Source organism: Quercus robur, chromosome 11 (genome assembly GCF_932294415.1).
Source record: "Quercus robur chromosome 11, dhQueRobu3.1, whole genome shotgun sequence".
Lineage (NCBI taxonomy): Eukaryota > Viridiplantae > Streptophyta > Magnoliopsida > Fagales > Fagaceae > Quercus > Quercus robur.
The window spans coordinates 24,283,682-24,298,146 of record NC_065544.1 but is presented as its reverse complement, the minus strand read 5'-3'; the positions used below and the strand labels follow the sequence as shown (position 1 = coordinate 24,298,146).

The 14,465-nt window shown below is 35.1% G+C and overlaps 1 pseudogene; it reads right to left on the bottom strand.

The window, feature by feature from the left end:
• Positions 1 to 2,648: 2,648 nt before the first annotated feature.
• LOC126706224 (cyclin-L1-1-like) lies at positions 2,649 to 11,755 on the bottom strand (annotated as a pseudogene).
• Positions 11,756 to 14,465: the final 2,710 nt, after the last annotated feature.

Sequence of the window (14,465 nt, the reverse complement as noted above, 5' to 3'; positions counted from 1 at the left end):
TTTTTTTTATAGCAAGTCGGGTTGGGTTTGGGTCATAAAATTACAAACCCACCAAACCCGACCCGACCCACCCATATTTAATATATATTTAAAATATATTATATATTTAATAATTTAAAAAAAAAAAAAAAAAAAAAAAAAAAAAAAAAAAACCAGCTGTAGGACACTTAGATTCCTAGTATCATATATTATATATATATATATATATATATATATTTTTTTTTTTTTTTTTTTTTTGTTTATCAACTCAGTTGGATACTTAGACATATTTTGTTTACAACTGAGTTAGAATATTAGTTTATATATTAATGTATATTTTGTTTATCAACTCATGTGGCAAGTGTGATATATTTTTTTCTGCTCAATTTAATAATAATAGTAAAAAAAAAATTGTCCAACCCATGGGTTCAACCCAACCCATGTGGATTGGGTTGGGTTGAACCATAGTGGGTTGGGTCAAAAAATCTCCTCAACCCGACCCATGCACACCCCTAGCGGAAATCACAGGTCACGACATGCAGAAACAAGTACAGTAACACGAGAATAATGCTTCATCTTCACATATATAATAATTAGTTTCGTTAATTAAATTGAACTTACTTAGTTTAGATCCAATGCTTTAGTACATTGGACTCGTGTCTAATTTTGGTCTTACATATCCTATGTACTGGAGTAAGTGGACTCAAGTTTGTCCAATTAAATTTAAATTAGCGGTGGAATCCAGTATTTCTAATTGAAAAATTTTCGTGCATAAACTTTTGACAAATAATTGCGTACATGAAACACGTGGCTCCAGATACCATTTGAAGAGTTTCCACCACACCATTAAGAAACTCATCTATACTCTCCAGGTCAAGGCAGGGGCCAAGGGAGCCCTTCACATAAGTTTGTTGATTAGTGTCCCTCTAGTAGAAGTAGAATTAATAATTAAAGAAGCCCAATATAAATCAAAGGCTTTTCAATTGTTTTAATAAGTAGTAAGTAGTACTATAGTATTTCAATATGCCAAGAAAAGGGATGGCCTGCATTAGTGTGTCTCCTATCTTAATGGTGTCTATCAATTATAAAATTATGAATGATTGTTTTCACTAAAACTAGTTCAAATTTAGTTAATTAATTGATTCTACCGTTTTCATAATAATACTTAATTTATTGATAAGTTTCTGCAACAACTATCATATAATTCTTCTTAAAAAAAACTAACAGATAATTTAAACAATTATGTGCTAGTTACTGATTTTCAATTAAAAAGGTGGGAGAGGAAAATAAAGTGAGATAAAGAGCACTCATTATGTATCCCCTTTAGTTAATATAAAGGGTTAAATGGGCTCAAATCTTGGTTGACGAGTACGCAAAATCCCATCTTTTGTTTGTACTCGACAGTTATTACATAGTGACATATTTTTTCTATATTTATGTTGTAAATTTTAGGCTTCCATCTATGCATCTTCACAAGCGCAATATTCACAAAATGACTACATGGAGCTGCTTTCTCTTCCTTGCTCTTGCATGATCTTTCATTATTATTGCAATAGCATTTGAGAAGCATGACAATCATTTGGCCATCGTTCATGTCATCAGCGCTTTACCTAACAACTCCGAACTGATGAGGATTCAATGCACCTCACTACGTATAGATACAAACCTCGGAGAGTACATGCTCTACGTCAATGATGATTACCAGTGGAATGTTACACATAAGTCATTACATTACTGTGAAGCTCTATGGGAAAGATGGTTTGCTTCTTGGCATGCATTTCAACCTTGTAGAGATGTGAGCCATGGGACAGTCTATTGGCTAGTAAAGCACAATGGGTTCTTTCTTAGCTGGGATAATTCTAGTTGGGTGAGAAAAGAATCGTGGCAAACTGAGTAAGACTGATTCTTGTATTGTTTTAAGATCATTGACAGTGCACCAATTTGAATTTTTTTTTTTTTTTTTTTAATACAATATGTGGGATGAGAAGATTTGAATCATGGACGTTCCGTTAGAAACACTTAGAGGTACCAATTAAGCTACATGTAATGTGATTGACATTATAATCAAGTTTTAATAACACTTTGAATGAATTTGGTTGTTTTACAAGTCTTCTTTATTTTTGGTCTAATATTTTCTCATACTATCTCATACCACAACTTGCTATTTGTATGACTATTTTCTTAAATTTGTAGAAAGATAGCATTGCTCTAAATTCAATGACTTAGGCTCGTTCTTGGTCTCAAACTTCTCTAGGGTAATCTACTCCCTTGTCATACTGTCTTGGAAACTGCACCTTTGTGAGGGAATCCAGGATCTTGTTTAGGGCTTCTGGTCTCCTGCCAAAACTAATTGAAATAATGAATTACATTCTTTCATGTTGATTAGGCATGGAGGCTTCCATTTGCGGAATGATAAACTCATGCAATTCCCATCACATTTCATGCTACTATAGATCTCTTGATCACTTGATCTCAATTCTCATGCTACACATGGTACTACTTCAGTCAATAGCATTGCTTACCCGTTGTTCAGTTGGTAATGATAGTCGGAAATGGTGCGCATGTTTATGCGCATATTTGCCAGAGTAACTTGGAAGGACAGCAAGCTATTGCAGATAGCCAGAAGATAAGCAAAGCACTACGAGTGTTGTGCCTGCATTACAGAGGGCTGAATACAAGATCAACAATTGGGATTAGACGATAGATCAGTCATCAAAATTAAGGTTGTACATTTCAAGTCAAAATAATTCTTGTTTCAAGTGAGATGATCTCTCTCCCCCAGTAGTAGTACTTATTTCCTCTTTGCTGACATGATGATCAAGATAGATACAATATACAACTAGCATGCCTTGAAGACGGGTTTAAGTATATGAATGATGTCTATGGCGATCCTTCTCCCTTGAAGAATAAGAGGAACTGTGGTAGTCACGATCTGAAAATGAAGAGGTTCAGATAATGGACCTATGGTTAAACAAGAAACCATATTGAATATAAAATAACAGAGGGAAACAAAATGTATACCTCTTGAAGAATGATGTCTTGATTTCCCTGAATGTCCTGCATTCACAAGAGAAAAAGAATATCACTAGATAATCAGAGAACAATTAGAAAAGATTAGACCACAATACAAAATCAAAGAAACAACCTTAAAAAAAGTATTAACAATGGCATCAGGTTCATGAACAAAATTGGTTGTAAACATACCTGAATCCTTTCCTCTATCCTTGGAACGATGACTGCGATCCTTGGCTTTATCTCTGTCCCTCTCTGTTTCCTCTCGATCCCATTCACGGTCAGAATCCCTGCCCCTATCACGATCCTGAGCCTTTATTCGGTCCTCCCTCTCTGTCTCTCTCCCTCTCCTTCTCTCTCTCCCTGTTCCTTTCCCTACTTGCCTCTGTTTTGAGTTCAGAATTAGATTTTGGCAGAGGCTCTTCTCTTGCCTCTCCCTCAACAGACATTTTCTTTGATTCATCATCACTTTTCTTAGAATCCTTTATCTTGTCAATGGCTGCTCTAACCAATACTTCTTTGGCTCCAACAGGTTCAGGATTAATTGCTGCTGAAACTGGCTTAATATTAGCTGTAGGGCTGGTCTGTGAAATTTCCTGTAGAAGTAGAACAGCAATGAAACAAAAATCCCACCATGCTTAAGTGATTCAACTCTACCTAGTCTATGGAAGTTCTTATAGAACAGCAATGAAATAAAAATCCCATGCTAAGATGGACCAAATTTTCTAAAGTCTTTACAATTGCCATCCTTTCTCTAAACAGAGAATTCAAGTGCAGCTGCCAGGTGGTCTAACAACTCACCTCTATAGCAAGAATCACTGGAAATAAGACAGCAGTAGTTGACAAACAAAAATGCAACACTTGCTGAGGAATTGAAAATTGCAAAAACTGTAGAAGAGCATTTGTAGGCTTTATATTTCCAGTGAAACTCAAAATAGTACAACAATAAAATAGTAGTACCTTCGGAATTGGCTGAGATTGTGAATCCCTTGACTTGTTCGAAAATGTAAAAGAGTCTCCATCCTTACAGACTGGAATGTACTGTGCCTTAGGAAGGCTGTACAGCTCAGCCAGAACCCTGCATACTTCATCAATCCCAGATTTGTCTGCATCAAATACCTTCCACCATGGTGGATTCTCAGGAAGGGGTACTTGGAACCGACGAGCAGCAGCATAGACAACCCACAAGCCACAACCTCGCTCTTGAATCGAACACACAAAGTTGTGCGCAAACTGCCCAAATTTGAATGTTAAAATAAAATTACACAACAAAACAGATTACTAATGGAACTGTCAACCATAGTGAAAGACATGGAAAAACTACAACAATCGGCAGACATAAAACACAACTAGAAAAAATTAGGGAAAGGCTGTGTACATTGGAATTAGACCCATTATTCTGAAACATGGTAGAAATGCAACTGTCTTGCACACTATAGTATGGCTATCAAATATACAAATAACTTTCAGATGCCTTCTTGGATGTACATCACTCTTATGCTATAGCATCATCAGAACAGTGTTCTCAAATGCAGCTTTTTGCAAATTGCTTATAGCTTATTTGTTGAAAGTTGGGTAAAGTATGGTTGTCCCTAGAAGAAGTGAGGCTTTTAAAAGCAGGACATAAGCAAATAAGCTATAAATCTAAAAGAAAAGGCTGATGGAAAACGACAATAGATCAAACTATAAGCATGGCAAGAGTAACATACAAAGGCCATTTATAAGATTCAAGGAGCAAAAAGAATTAAAGAGAGGCAAAAAAATAACAAGGATCTAAACACCAAATAAAACATGATCATAAAAAACAAACAGAATATGGGGCTTAAATGGGGCTGATTGAAGAATACAAATCATTGTTTGTTCTGATAGTCAAAAGAAGGGGGAGAAGGCTCCATGGATTTAAAAATCAGACCAAATAGAGAACCGGAAAAGGGACTAGATCCCAGTTTTTTGGTCCAACTGAGGTTGGACCGGTAGTCGAAATGGTGACAAAATAAATATTTTATTTAATAATACAATTAAATTATATAAATTCTAAATGTATGACAATTAGCCATATTTAGTAAAAAAAAATTATCATAACATTAAAACAATTTTTTCAAGTGAAATTTCCCACGTTCCTATATTAATGAAAATAAAAATACTTAACTAACCAATTTAATAAGGAGGGGTGCACAAATAAAAACATTAATAAGTTTCTTGGGTATTAGATCCAACCTTAATCTACTGACTGTGGTACGTTGGTCAGAGGTAAGAGAGAGGAGGTATGGGAAGTGTCTTTGGTGAGTGAGCAAATTATCCATAATCTTGTCTTTGAATTGAGCTTTGAATTGGCGTAAAAGCCTTGAGACAGCTTCAGAGAAAGAGAGAGAGAGAGCCACATAAAACCAAGACAAAATACCTCTCCTCCAAAATCCACTTTATTCTATCATCAAATTTAAGACCTCACTCTGTACCATAATGTTTTTTTTTTTTTAAGAGCCAAGTCTCTTTCTCTCAGAGTCTCCTTTTTATGTCCAACCCCCTCTGGAGATTACTTGGACAACATTGCCAAAGTAATCCATTGGGTACTAGTATGGTAAGTTAACAAAAAAGAAAGACAGATTTTTTCATCATATTTTCAGTGATGGCAAGTTGGGATGAACCCACAGAAAATTATTGAATACTCCAGGAGTACCATACATGCATACTTCCCCCCCCCCCCCTTCTCACATGAATTGTGGGTCCCACCATGAATTTTATTAGTAAGACCCACAATTATGTGAGAGGGAGGGGGGAGGGGTATGCATTTATAGTACTCTGCAAGTATTCTATAATTACCCTAAACCCACAAGGTAGAATTTCCATATTTTGAGTGGACTTGATTGTAAAGTGTTGCATCACCATCCTCATGACCTGCCACACCCATTTTCAGAGAAAATGCTACTGTTTGGCTGCATTTTCAGAATCATCACCAGCTTAACCAGTCCAGTTCTCAATTCTCAATTTACCTATTGAATTTCCGGTTTCTGGTTTTTTCCAGATTTGATTAAATTTCCAGTTTTTTAGCATAACCAGGCTGGATTATTGGCCGGTTCATGGTTGAACCCGCCGGTCCAGTGTGGCTTTTAAAACCATGGAGGGGCTCCCACACATCAACATATACATATGTAAACTAAATGACACTTAGAGTGTATTTGGGAAGTGATGAAAGTTGAAGCTTATTAGAGTTTTTAGCTTATTTTTGCTACTATTTATGAGTCCTATTGCACTTTTTGTACTATTCGTGGATCTCACTGTACTATTCAGCTAACATTTAGCTTTTTCTACAGTATTTTTAGCAAAAAGTTTTTAGTTTTAGCTAAATAAGCTGTTCCCAAACAAAGCCAATTGAACAATAAAAATTCTAGATGCAAAGTTTTCGTGTTCAACGGATAACCAAACAATAAGAATAGAAAGTGCATAACTTGTGTCCGTGAGTAGTTAATTTATAAGAAGTACCTATCATTTGCTAGATTCCAAGCTTCCTGCCTCAGTTCTGGAGGTGTTTCAAGAGTAGCAAGGTAGTTAGATATGAATTTATGAGGATGTTCAACATGACAAACGAATCCCATCTCTTTCAATATATGTCTTTCTGTTCTGCTCAAGTCAGTTTTGAGGTCATGGTATTTCTGTTAGAAAGATACCAAAAAAAAAGAAAAGAAGGAAAACTTGAGAATGAAATGATTTTTTTAGAGGAAAAATAATAATTTTAAACGCAAATACACATGAACTGCTAAAATTAAAACCTATTCAACAAAGACATTATACTTGGTGGTTGCCAAAAAGAAGGGGGGGGGCAATAAAAAATAAGTAATTTGGAAAACTCAATTCTTGTGCCAAATAAGAAAATGAAAAACAAAAACCAAGGTAATATCATAATAAAGAAGGTGGATGCCTAACCTGCGAACCAATCTCCAAATGCTCTATTGGTAAGTTCTCCCTCCTACATTCCATTCTGTGTAAAACAATGAGGACTTGTCTTGCTTTTCTTGGACTTTCCTCAAGCTTCGATGCAAGCCATACACAGCTCGCAGCAACTTTCTGCAAAACAAGGTATAGAAGTTTTATAGAACTTTCTGCAGAGAAAATGGACCTTAATTCAATGAAGCTCAATGCAAATATTTGACTTAGCAGAGGTGCAATATCGATATGAAACTAGAACATGAATTTACTTCCAAATAAAAAATAAAAATCATTCCTTTTCCTTTGTTTATTATCTATATCTCAGCAAGAGAGTGATGGGAGACAAAGTTTAACCTTCACATTGAAGCAGGCAAATGATTTCTTGCAATAGAAACAATGGAATAGAACCTGCCACAGCTTGAGGTCTGTAAGTAAGAAGATTAAGGCAACATAATGAACCAACAAAATTAGGAAAAGTATACAATTTCATATACCAACATATATTCAATATATAAAGAAATCAAAACAGGATACAGTCTAAGAAAGATGCCACTTTCTTGGATGAGATCACAGCCATATATTCGTAAGATAGTTTCAGTCGCTTCATCTATACCATCTTTCCTAGATGGTGAGTTCTTTAGCTCCTCATCAGTTAAGTAGAAGTTGTCAATCGCCGTGTATATCATTCTAATCGTAAGAACTCAACAAGCTTTAACAAACCGCTACAAAATAACAAATCAAAATTTTAGTCTCAAGAATTAACATGCATAAACCAATAAGTGGAAACAAAAATTCACATGAATTATAACTACTGTAAAACCATAAAGTAAGTTGTGTTTGCACAAAATCCAAAAGAGGATCCTTCACTAACCTATCTATCTTAATTAGTAACTGGTTAACCAGTATGGAACCCAAGAAAATAAAACACTCCTCTAAACTGTGCCGAACAAGAACAACATACACAAAACAAAATAAAATTGTCAAAATCCAAAGAGTTTCCTTCATTAACCCCTTTCTTCCATTGTCAGTAAATTAGTTAAACAGTTTGGAAACAAAGAATACAAAATCATCTGCTAAATGTTTTAATGCGCTCATAGAGAGAGAAATATACGTGCTTAACAAAAACTTAAGGGGGGGAAATAAAAGAAATTAATGCGGCTTAGTTGTATTTAATTTTGGGGAAAATTTAATAAATCCGGTTTGTCTTCATTTCCAATAGATGAAAAAGACTTTACAATTCACCCCCCCCCCCCCCCCCACGCCCCTTCTTATTATTCTCAGTTAATTTAGACTTAACAAGACACCTCTGGACCTTGAATAAAAGTCTTTAAGGCCTTCTATCACTCATTTCATAAGGTTAAACTTAACTCTAACACTCATGATGTATTCAAGTGACCCACAGAAAGTCAAATTTTACTACAAACATTTATGTAGGATTCAGCAACATAATGCATTCTACTACAACTCATAGCAACCAAGTGTCAAGTGATCAACACAACAACAAAAATTCGCAAATGAAATCATCAAATTCATCCTAACATACACATTAAATAAATTTTAAAAATTCCACACTTGAAAACACTACTTCCATGGGGTTTTGGCCCTATAATCTAAAATCATGAGTTTCAACCTTTCCAGCCCTTTGAAAGGGCAACTTCCAACTTCCGTTGTATTTAGATTATTTCTGACCTAATTGTGTATAAATGTGAATCAAGCATACCAATTGAAAAAAATTGGAGATTACTTCAAATATTCCATGTGCCAAACCCGGTGGGTCTCCAGCTCCTATCATTGTTAAACTCGTTGGAAGGGAATCAGCGGTGGTGGTAATACAAAGACTAATGAGGGAAGAAGAATGATATTTTTAGGAGAAAAGAGAGCAAAACGATGGGAAACACCTTTCCTAAACATATACTTCCAATATCATTATACTTTCATACCATTGCAAGTAAAAATGACCAAATATCAAACCATTTATAAAACATAATGAATAGTCAAACATTAATTTCTTAAAAAGAGAAACATCTCAACATGAAGATTTTTGTAAGCATTCAAAATCACCAATTACAATACATTCTCAAAACATCATGAATAAAATTGAGCAATAAATTTCACAAAGAAAATAATAGATAATTGAGCTATAATATTTTAGAAACATGTATACATATGAAATGCCTCACCAAACACATGCATCACAACAACAGCAACAAGCCTTAATCCCAAATTTTAGGGGTCGGCTATGGATCCTCAATAAAATAGTTAGGGTTGTTGAGAATTTAACCTAATTCCCAGAATCTGTGCAATGCAAAAATAGAAGAAAGAAAAACGCGCAAAGAATTATACAACATAGAAAATAAAACACTCCGCTAATGTTATTCTGTATGAAATCGTACTTTGTTACTTCCTTAATTGATAAGTCTTTTTTTTTTTTTTTTTTTACTTCTACTAATGTTATTTTGGGTCTTCCTCTATCTCGTCCTACAAGATCTCATTGTAAAATGTATATTTGCAAAAACTTCCACATAATAACAAGATACTTAGCATAATATTTGAATACAAGTAGCACTCTTTTTTTTTTTGATAGGTAAAATACAAGTAGCACTCTTATTTCCTTTGAAAACAATAAGTTTGAGAAAACTAGTATGTCTTTAAAAAAAATCCTAAATCAGCAAATTCTGCTCACTTTGTAACGCTAACCAAGCTCAACCAAGTGATGCCAACAAGAACCTAATGAAGAATAGCACAACCATGTCAAATAGGCACAAGACTAAAACTGCCATTACATTTTTTAATAAGTAAAAATTGGTTGATAAAATATTAGGCTTCTACCTAGGTATAGTATACTAGCTTATTTTGGAGGTTTAAGGATTGGTTAAATGCCTCTAGTGATAGAAAATTAATTCAATAGGAAAATATAAGCACGGCATGAATACATATATAATATAATGCTTACTATTATGTGCTCAACCCTTCAAAACCATTAAAAATAAAAATAAATAACAAAAAAAACCCAAAGAGGTCCAAGGCACCACCCAAACTCCACTTTTTGTCCACCATAAACCTCAATGGCTCAACCACATGATTGAACTAAATAGAAACCAAAACCCAATCTTTACATATTAAACTAACCAATCCTTAAACCTCCAAAATAAGATTTCCACAGCTTAGGTTAATTTTTCAAAATTATTTTACCTATGCTGGCCTGAACCCTGGAGGGCCTGGACTTTAAACAGTAAAGCCTGATTTAAGGAACCCAGAAATATATATTTCTAAAAAAACCAAACTCCTCACTTAATAACATTAAAAAAGTATTTCAAAATGCCCAAGCTTTACCACAACAAGGCCAATTTTTTGGTCTCTTAAAGACCCATTTTATGCATTGTTGGAGAGCTTTAAAAGGGAATAAAAAAAACCATGTTTGTGTACCATAATGACAACCCTGATGACACTAAAAAACACTATAAAAAGGACCATAGGCCTCCCAACATCCAATAGTTACAAGTGCAACTCACATCCAATTAAGAGTTACAGCTCAAACATATATCTTACTATGGACTTTGTCCTCAACCAGCCCATGAAAACTTAAAATCCTAATATTTCCAAAGACATTACAGCACCATAACTCAAGGGATCTGTCCACTTCCTTCTCTAGTTTGCTCAATAAACCCAAAGACAATACACATCCTCAAGGCAATTTCCCTATATTCACTCTCAAACTCAAAACAGGTTGTAGCTCAACTGGCAGCTGCTGGTGTTTCCTACAGAGCGATCCAAGGTTCAAATCCCCCTCCCCCAACAATCGAATTATCAAAAACAAAAACGAAAACTCAAAACAGTCCAATTAATGAAGTGGACCCAACCCTTTTGCCCATTCGCTATGCTGTTCACATGCACATGCTCACCCATCCATTTATCAACACAATGGATGGGAAAAACTTTAATTTCTACCAAAAACAACTCAATCTCTGTCTCCCTCAAAAATTAAAATGCTGAGGAAGAAAAAAAAAGGTTAGTAGTACTTAGTAGTTAGTACTTAGTAGACTGTGACACATATTAAAGTAAGTTAGTTAAGACATATTAAAGTAAGTGGGACTAAAGTAAGTTACTTAATACATATTAAGGTAAGTTAGTTATAACCCAAAGACATTCATGCTTTCCCAAACTAAATCAAACCAACTTAATCATTCATGCTTTCCCAAACAAATGAAAACCAACTTCATAAAAATAAAAAACAAAACCCGAACACATTCATGCTTTCCCAAACTCAATCAAACCAACTTAATCATTCATGCTTTCCCAAACAAATGAAAACCAACTTCATAAAAATAAAAAACAAAACCCGAACACATTCATGCTTTCCCAAACTCAATCAAACCAACTTAATCATTCATGCTTTCCCAAACAAATGAAAACCAACTTCATAAAAATAAAAAACAAAACCCGAACACATTCATGCTTTCCCAAACTCAATCAAACCAACTTAATCATTCATGCTTAAACAAACAAATGAAAACCAACTTCATAAAAAAATAAAAAATAAATAAAAACAGACAAACAAACAAACAAAACAAAACACGAAAGGCGAGACCGACTTAGAGAGCTCAGGCCAACAAATGAAAACCAACTTCATAAAAAAAGAGAGTTAAAGCCTTACCGTTGGTTTGCCGTGACTGGTGAGCGACGGCGAGAGCTCAGGCCAGGCGTCGCTGCGTCAGGCGAGTGTCACTTCGTTAGGCGAGACCGAGAGAGAGAGAGTTAAAGAATCTTCAGACCGTTAAGAATGAATTTATACCCCTTTCAGAATGAAAACGCACCGTTTTGGTTTTTTTTTTAATACCACCCAACCCATACGACGTCGTTTCATTAAAAAAATTTAAAATCAAAACCTGTGAAATGACGCCGTATCGAAAGTGGGGGAGAACTCAAACTGGTGTCGGTTTGGTTCGGTGTAGATCGGTGGAGGCTGCTGCGATCCGATGACCGCCCCACACCGGCATCGGAACGGTCTTCGCCCTCCGAACGCCGGCCTTGACTCAATCGGTCGGCGCTGGTGTCGGGACGGTGTCATCGGCGCTGGTCGGTTGAGTCGGCACCGGCAACGTTTTGCTCACCCCAATATTCACCAGAAAAAAAAAAAAAAAAAAAAAAATCTAATCAATTGTTATTGGTAAAAAATAGGTAAAAGTTAGTGCCATCATTTCTTCTTTCTAAAAGTTTTATAAATGAAGACTATATATATATATATATATATATATATATATATGGGGGATCGATTGGTACGGCCGTATTTATTTTTTGCTGTACTTCTAGATCCTCTTATCCAAGTATCCCCAACCATGATGAAAAATGAATATGGCAGACTTTTTTTGCTAAACATGAATATGGCAGACTTGCAATAACATCTTATAGGCGTCAGAAACATTGTGCACCTTCTTTTATTTTTAAAATTTTTTTTGGGTAAATAAAAAATGGTTAGAGGACAATTAATGTAACTTCCCTATTTGGGCGTGATCATAATTACTCCTTAACCGCTTTCTTTTTTGAGGATCTCATAATTAATTGTTGAAGTTCGAACCTAAGTCTTGAGATTTGTTGACTTGATTTCTTATCAATTAGGCCACCTGAATGTTGGTGCACACTTTCTTTTATGCAGAGTACTAACTTAGGGTCTGTTTGGATAGAACTTATTTTGCTGAAACTGAAAACTTATTACTGAAAACACTGTAGCAATTAAGTGGAAAAAACGCAAATGAAAAAAACCAAACGTGGATACTGTAGCGGAACTGAAAACATTGTAGCATATAAATACCAAAATTAAACTCTTTTTTCCTTTCCTTCATTCACTCCTCACTATACCCTAGGTAACGCCTCAGAGAGTTCCACGCCCACCAGAGAAGACCTGCATCGGTCCGATGCCGGCAAAGAGCTCAGGTGAGAAATTCGATTACTAAAGAAGAGAACCCCAGTCCAACGTCGGCGTGTACTCTTCCTTCAGAACAGGGATATCGCATCAGAACAGCAATGACACGATTCACAGCCATAGCCCACCTGACCCATTCCTTCTTCCCCACAAAGCTCTTGAAACTTGTGAGGTAATGAATTACACAATCCCAAAGATTGTTAGCTGAGTTATTATTTTTTGGGTATGTGTTTATGAATTACACAATCTCAGGTGTCAAGAAATAAATAGCACCTAAAAGTTTGTTAGCTGTTTTTTTTTTTTTTTTTCTCGTAACATCCAGAGGAAATTTTTGGGTCAGATTGGCCTAATCTGGGTCAGTTGACCCTTTTTTTTTTTTATTGCTGTCTTTCGGATTGGGATCCATGGATTCCTTGAGTGCCTACTTTTATTATTTTGTTTCCAAGAAGCAGCCCTGTGTAGAAAATTTTACTCTCATACAGATTTGACAGTTGCAATTCAGTCATGCTTTTAAAAATTTTGCAACTGTCAACTGGCATGACAAGTTTTTTTTTTTTACTACAAAAAATTAGCATTCTTCCTTTCCCTTTTGATTGCGAATGGCATCATAACTGAGCTGAATTGTCAATTGGGGGTTTGCATGTGTTATTGTCTTACCAGCAAAATTATGAATTTGTTTGATATCAGTAGTTGATAATGTAATCTCTATATTCTTTTCTAAATCTTGAACATGGACCTTCAAGTTGTGACACAAATAGTTATGGTTAATAATGAAAGCCCTGTTTTAATTTCTGATGGTATATGTTTGGATGCAAGGGATTTATGGTTGAAAGTTTAAACCTTTTGCTGTTGATGTATAATTATACCAAGCACAGGGTTTGTGTTTTGGGTCTTCATTGTTTTTATTTTTATTTTTAATTCTTTTTTAATTATTTGCTGTAAATTTGTAACAAATGTAGGAGAAGAGAAGGGAAGACTTCTCTTTCAATTTTTTGGTTTTGGTTTTGCTCTTGAAAGCTGGGTTCATGAGAGTACCCCTGTGAAAATGGAAATTATGGGATCTAGATCTGTTGTATGAATATGATTTGAAGGAAGTCAAGGGATTAGTCTGTAGCTTAATTATATTGCTGAGATGGCATGGTTGTTGTTGTTGTTGTTGTTTCCTGATGGTGAGTTATTAAATCTGAAAAATAAAAAATCTCTACTTTTATAGTTCATAATGATAATTGCACTTATGTTTATAGTTCTAGAAGTATTCTGTTTGGTTCTAGTTATTATCCATAGGTAGGTGTTTGGGTAGAAACATCTTTACTGAAATGATTACTTTCCTGCTGTTGTGTCAAGGAATTGTTTATGCTGCAAGCAAAAATGCTGAATTGTATTAATTATTTTCATATGGTGCAGGAAATTGGTGCTTTGTCTTATGGTTTTTCTGATGCTTTTTCTAATGTCATCCCTGCACGTTTTAACTTTCTTGTGCAGTTAATTCATTGACATGAGTCGTCCACATGACTTACCCCATCCCTTCTTCCGTTTTGGAAATCCTTTCCGGATGATATCACCCAAGGGTTGCAATTTGTCTAAAAGGCCTCTTTTACTGTTGAACAATTTTGAGGAAACCTTGGGTGGG